Source organism: Balaenoptera borealis, assembly GCF_965194805.1.
Source record: "Balaenoptera borealis genome assembly, chromosome: X".
Taxonomy (NCBI): Eukaryota; Metazoa; Chordata; class Mammalia; order Artiodactyla; family Balaenopteridae; genus Balaenoptera; species Balaenoptera borealis.
Window position 1 is genome coordinate 117,196,411 of NC_138881.1, and position 7,388 is coordinate 117,203,798.

Here is a 7,388-nt window from a genome sequence, read left to right on the forward strand (position 1 = left end):
TCAGGACCAGTCCTTTCCACCTTCTGCCGGAGAAGAGAGCGTGTTGGGCAGCTCTCTCGCCCTTGGGGCCTCCGGGAGCCCGTGGGCGGCATACAGAGCCCCGGACGGCGGGCTGGGAACCCGGCCAAGCACCCCTCCTCCTTCTCCCCGCCCTCCCAAGAGAGCTCCGGCTCCCTCGGACTGGGGCTGGGCCTGGGGCTTCCAGGACCCAGGGCGCGGCAACAGCGCCGTTTGTTGGCTTCGGTTGGAAACTTCACCCAGAGGCGCCCCTTCCCTCCCTGCGGGGCTTCGAGGTCGCCCCAACCCTCCAAGGAGAGGCAGCTGGCTTCGCTGCGGGGCAGAAGTGGGGCTCGCCTTAGAGGGCCGGTTATGGCTAAACTCGGGGGACCCAGGCTCTAGCGTGGGTGGCCCGGCTGGCTCCGGGCGCCTAGAGCGCTTCCACTCTGCCTTCCTCCGGTCTCGAGCCTTGGCAGAAATCCGGTGTCCCAAGAGCCTCATAGCTGCAAAGTAAACTTTTAGCAGTTGTGCCTTAGAGCTACTGGTAGAGAGCCGAGCGGAGGGGGTGCTGTCCCAGTACTCGCGCCGGGGTGCCCGCGTGGATCCCTGCTCAGCAACTGCTCAAGGGGGCCCTTTTTCTGAGTCTGCGGCTCGATTAGGACCCCCGCCTCTTAGAAGAGGCGCCCTTTGCGTGCGGGGTGGGATGGGATAGGTGTGTATCAGTGTCCGCTCCGGGGGCCGAGGCCTGACAATAGAGTCGAGTGTTCGCTTTTTTTCAAGTGCAGACGAGCCCAGCGAGGGGTCTGGCTTTGAGGAAGTGCGAAGAACTTATCCTGGCGACCCTCAGAAACGCTTTGCTTGTCAGCAGGAAAAAAAAAAAAGTTTGCTTATCTAGAGACAGTTTTTCCTATTTCTTCCTTGAGAACAACCCTTGACTATTTACTCTGGCTCCTGGCCAAGAGGGTGTATTTAGGCCACAGATTGAGGGCCTTGATCAAGAAATCAGAGGCTTGGGTCTATTGTAAAATCATCTCCTGTAAAAGGTCAGAAAGGTCACCAGCACTCCACTGGGGGTGAAAGAGCCAGCACAGAACCTCGAGCTCTAGCTCTCGGTTTGACCCTCCTCCCCCAACCCACCCCAGCCCCTCGCAAATGAAACACTTGTTCTTGCAGGTCTGGGAAGGAGCTGAAGCTCCCTAGGTTGGCGGTGCACTTTGCAAACAATAACTAGTTAATGTTCTGCAAGGAAAGGTTACAAGGAGCTCCCGAAGTGCATGGCGCCACGACCCTCGAGGTATCAAAAAGTCTCCTGTGGGCGGTACAATATATTTGGTGCACTTTGGCGTAGCCCTTTTTAGGAGGGAGGGTGTGCTTTTGCAAAAGAGTTTCCGAATTCGATTCCCTTGGTTAGCTGAGCTGTACTGGGTAGATACTGGGAATCCCCTTGGGTCACACCTGGCGAGTCCTTTCACCCTCAGGGTATGACGATACGAATGCCAGCTCTCTTTGCCCTAGGTGCGGACCGACTACGAGGAATTTGACAATCTTTGCCTTCAGTGCCCTCTCGCCGACCTCACAGCCCGAACACTGCCAAACACAACACGAATACCGCCACCTCCCCGAAGGAAGGAAGGCTCTGCCCGGGAGCTGGGTCCCACTTGCATAGCGTCTTCCGGATCAGTGCCGTCGACCTCTTCGTCTCTCCACCCACCCCCCCATCTCCACTCCACCCCCCACCCCAACCCACAGCTCTCCGCACGCGCTCAGCTCTCCGAGCTGCTGAACCCGCCCCCCTGCGGAGCAGCCTCCCGGCACCCTAAGGCCAGGCCTGCCCTCCCGCTGGGCCTGTCGCCTTTCCCACTTCCTTCTGTGGCTGCAAAGGCACGGCCCTCTACGGCGGCGAGGTGGCCTGCCAGAGGCCAGGCCAGGGAAAACAATCTAAAAATCGTTATCAGTGCGTAACGCTGCTTGAGTTATTCCAAGTACCCGCAGTTCCACACGCTTATTCAGACCGGGGGGCCCGGGTCCATTGGGCCGGCAGTGCTTCCCGGGGAAGGGTGCCTGTAATGTCGCTGGACCTTCAGGCACCTCCAGTGTGACCGGGCAAGCCCATCGGCCCCGGCCGTAGGGGGCGCAGGATGGCGGGCTGGGGGCTGGGAAGAGCGCCCTGCAGAAAATTTTAAATTTCGAGGCAGCATTCAGCTGTTTCCCCCTCCACCACCACCCCCGCCTTTTCTCTTTTTCTTTTTCTCTTTTTTATTTTCTTTCAAGAGAGTGGAGAGCCGTGGAATTCGATCCGCGGAATTTCTGTGTTCCCTTCGCCTGTCTTGTCGGCCGTCATTTCTTTTCATGTCACTAAACCTGGGTCGCACACCTACTATGGGCTACGTTGTGCGCCCGGCGCGGGCGGAGACCCGCTCTTTCGCTCCCGCAGCCGAGAGCGGCGGCGGCCCGGGAGAGCCGCGGGAGGGCTGGGGACCGCGGCGCGCCCTGGCCGCCGGGGGCCACGCTCGTTCCTCTGCGCGCGCGCTTTCCCGCCGCCGCGCCGAGCCGCGCGGCCCGAGCTGCCGAGACGCAGAAGCGCCCGCGTGCCGGGAGGCCCGGCGCCGCCGTCCGAGTGGCGGACGAGCGAGGCTCCGGGGCCGCTGCTCGCGACGCAGAGCCGGGCGGAGGACGCGCGGCCCGGGAACGGCGAGCGTTCCGCCGCCTGCCAGGTATGGAGGCCGCCGAGCCTCGGGCCGCCCCGTTTGCGCGCGGGCCGGCGGCCAGAGAGTGCGACAGGGCGAGGTGTGTTGCGAGGCCCGGCCGCGCTGGCGTTTGGGCGCCTAGGTTGCCGTCACCCCGATTCCATTTCTCCGGAAAGCGTCGCCGGGTTACGACCCGGAGGCTCGGCTAATGTTATGTTTGTGTAATTAGCACCGTCTCCCCTTGTTTGTGAACATCTTTCCTCCCCCAGCCCAGCCCAGCCCAGCCCGGCTCGCATTTGAAAAAGCAACGGGCAGAACGTCCCAATAACCCTTACTAATGGGAAAAAAACGGCCCCTTTTGTGGAATGGTTTCTTTACAAAGCCAACAACCAACCTTATTTTCTAGTTCCAATGGCTATCCCTTTATGAGTTATATTATTAAAGAAATCCGACACTAATTGTGCCGATTTAACTTGTTAATTAGTGGCAAATAAACTATTCATTAGTGGTAAAATAAAATAAAACCCATGTGCCTAGATATCATTCCACATTCACATATTGTAGTGTCCGCATAGCATAGGCATACTAAATTAAGTTCCTAAAAGGTTTCTCCTCAGGATAAATAATGAAAATATATTCTACTTTAATTGACATTATAGAGGACATAAATGAGCTTTTCCTTTTAGAAAGAAATAGCCATTTCTAAATAAAGCTTGCAGTCTGGAGAATGGAGGCTTCAGCCAAATGAATAGTCATTACTACCTTTTCAACGACGTGGGCCTTTTGATCAGAAAAGAAATTAGCTCTAAAAAACAGACAATGGAAGCCTGCCCTGCAATAGGAAGAAAATTAGACGGCCAAGGCTCTTCACAACACCTATTTCTATAAACCATAGAGCTCCTTGCTTTTCAATTACAGCTGTTCATTTCATATAAGGAAAGGGGAAAAACAGGCCTCTAATGTAAACTCGATTTCACCATAAAGCCTTGCTCCTGGCACGCAGCCAGGCTGCCTACTTACTATTGTTTTTAGTCCTCTCATCAATTAGCTAATACTATATATTTTAAATGACTCTGAGGGTATTCACAGACTCCCTCCCCCCTTCCCCACCCAGACAAAACCCAAGCTGGACTCCCATGAAAGGGCTACCATTCGGTGCACAGACACTTAAATGCATAAAGTTTAATGTTTTTATTGTTCCCCAAAGAAAAACCATATTGAAAACCCTGCTTTGTTTTTTTTTTTTTTTCCTATATTTCTTAGTCCATTATTGAAAGACCCAGACAAGGTGATGACAGGGGAGGGACATAAATGAGCAGCTTTCAGTATTGTTTCTAATTGTTCATAGAGCTAAATCCATCTCCAGATAATTTTTCTGTGCCCTTTAGACCATAATTTGGTTTACACATCTTTGTGTTTTTAACATATGCATTTTGAAATTTGCTAACCCCATCGGTTTCGTGTCATTAGATATAATTTCATTTAAAAAAATTACTAAGTCTTTACCATTTGGGTGAAATTATCTAGCCTGCAAGAAGAAAAAAAATCCCGTTTTGTAAGGTGTGCTACAAAATAAAACCTTCGACATACATAAACCAATAATATGAGAAAAATATTCGGTAATAATACCGGAGAGTTTTAATAAGCCTTTAGATGCATGTTCTAGAAACATCAAAATAGAGTCACGGGTTGGGAAGGCTTTGCTTCCCTTGAAAGTAGAATACTTATTTATCGATCTGATCTTTATGAATCACTACGTAAATTCTCTGGAGAAGAACTAAATAATAGTGCAATCCTATAGGGTTGGTCTGGGAACTTACTGATTCGTTTTGTGTTAATAAAAGGACTTAAAATCATTAAAAAAATTCAATTGAAGAGGGTTGATTTGTTCACTATAAAATAAAGAAATATTTTTACATAACTATAAAATCATTTAAATAAAATAACACAACCATGGACTTGTCCATGAGGGGTGTCATCCCCTTTATCCTTTAAACCACCTAGAGATAGTCTGCCAACTTAGAAGGAAGGAATGGACAAGAGTAAAGCCACTAGGATGGTTATTCAAAGTATTTCCAAAGAGCAACTACAAAAAAATGGTTACCAAAATGGTTCTTATGCGCCTGTTTTCGGCATGCATTCCTCGTTGATGATGCTTCCATTTGATGGTTTCCTACCATATTTTTGGTATCGAGTAAATTAATATGTTTGCTTTTGGCTTTTGAGCATTTACTTCTTTGCTGCTTTGTTCAAATGGATGTCAGAATAGAGTTACCAAAAGCATTTTGCCAAGGAGCACAAAGTTGCCACGTCCGATTTCCTTGGCAGCCTGAAGAAGGGACTCTTTCTTGGCAGTCAAGTCCCTTGATTCTCCCTACCCTTGGGTTCCTACAGAAGAGGATGCTGTCTTACCAGTATGCACGTGTGAGACTGTTTCTCTTGTCTATTGCATGTGATGGTGCCTGTTTTCAGAAAGAGTTCCGCAGGAGCTGGGCGGAAATCGCCATCTTCCCAAGACAAGATTTCATAGCCGAGGTCAGCAACGTGTGGTCACAGATCATTAACTGAAAGTTGTGCAGACTGAGAGCTGCATGATTATTTTGATGGGTCCGATTCTATGTATTACAGCACTTGGCTTTCATTTTGGAAGGAGGATTCAGGTGTGTGATGTTGTGGGCAGTTGAGCTGAAATTTGAGGGAGTACCAAAACTGTCAGCGGAGAGGCCTGAAGCTTTAACTTTAGCAGCTTTGGAAGGGGACAATCTATTCAGAAGGGGAATACGTAGAAAGAAATGTTTCTCAGGATGTTGACATGAAGTGGAGGCTGGATGTTTACAGTACCTGTATGATTTGGGCAAGGTTTTTTTTTGAGGGATAACTGACATATAACATTATATTAGTTTCAGTGTACAACATGATTTATTGATATGTGTATACATTGCAAAATGATCACCACGGTAAGTCTAGTTAACATCCATCACAATTTTTTTTTTCTTGTGATGGAGACTTTTAAGATCTACTCTCTTAGCAACTTTCAAATATGCAATACAGTATTATTAACTATAGTGGGCAAGTTTATTATTCTCCCTGAACTTCAATTTTCTCATCTGAAAGAGGTGGGTAGTCAGGCCTTCTTCAGTGGGTTAGGATGGAGATTCAGTGAGATAATACAGCTGAAGCACCTGGCATTCTGTTTAGCACAGAGCACGCTCAATTAAGAGTTATCTTGTTTTTCAACTGCGCTTTCTTATTCCCCTGAAATGGGATTGAAAATTCCTCTAGTGTGGGGGAGAGGGGACCATGGCACTTTTCTTACCCCTTATGTGGGTATGCACAGATGTTTCTGGAATGAATCATAGTCCTTGAGGAAGTCCTCTTTGAATGAAAGAAAAAAAATGAACCAATTACTCCATGGTTCCAATTCTGCATCGCCATCTCCCACATTCGGCTCTATCACTTGAGATTGTTTCCGTCAGGGCTCTCTAGAGAGCACTCACTGACATGATGGGAGTTTTGGTTTGTGACAGAGGGGCCTCTTGTGTTTAATTTTGAGATAACATAAAGTATCCTTAATAATAGAGACATGCCTGCTGTTAAAAATATGCAATTAGTGTCATATGGGTCTTAAATCCTTTATTTTTGTCTAAAATGTAAGTTTTAATTTTTTTCTTTTAGAGCTCAATAGAAAGGATATTCTTTCTACAGATTGCATCAGGAGTCGTGTGGAAGTAGGAGAGGAGTCTTGTTCAGATTTCATAGCTTTTATGTTTTCTCTGAGGTCTCAGAAATAGGCACAATTGACCAAGCCAAGGAAAGAAAAGTAGTTCTAATCACCTGCAGAGATTAGAGTCTTATCATTCCTCACAGTGGCTTTTAAAAAGACTTAGAGAATTACAAAAACCATTTTTAAAATAAACAAATTGGAGAGACTTCAGATTAAGAGTAATTCTGTGGTTAGTCTGTGCCATTGCATTTGAAGAAAGAGATCTGGCATGAAACCTTGATTGACTCCTAGTTAAAACTCTTGCTGAAAGACTAGGTAGGGCTCTGATGGATAAAAAGGCAGCACAGAGGAAAGGTTAGGAGCTCAGACCTGGTTTGAATCCTGCCCCTGGCCCTTTCTAGAAATTACCTAACTTCTCTGAGCTTCAGTTTCATCTATAAAAATGGGAATTGATGATACTTACCCCTTAAGATGATTGTGGAAAATAAATGAGGTTATGTAAATAAAGTACTGAACTCAGTGCCTGGTACATAGAGGACTCAGTAAATGTTAGGTTATCGTCATCATCACCGCCATCATCATCACAGCAACCTTGTGAGCTATGTAGCACAGATAGGGACAAACTTACTTATATTTTAACAGATAGGAAATAGGCTTAGAAGGATTAAGTGTCTTGTTCAAAATGGTGGAGCATACTGTTGGCAAAATCAGGCATGGAAAGGACCCCTGCTGACTCCTTGTCCAGTTATCTTTCCACCAAACTATAGTTTGCTTGCACTGTGTCAATAAGAGTATTTTTTTCATTAAATGCAGAGCCTAAAGTGCTGTTGATACTAGATCATATTAAGAAGCAAATCATTATTTCTTTCTATATTTAAGTAGAGCCCCTAATGATGGCCAGATGTCTTAATGAACAGTGGCAAATGGCAGAGGAAGAATGGGGAGGGACCCTACCTTCCCTAGGTTGTTCCCCCAGAGGA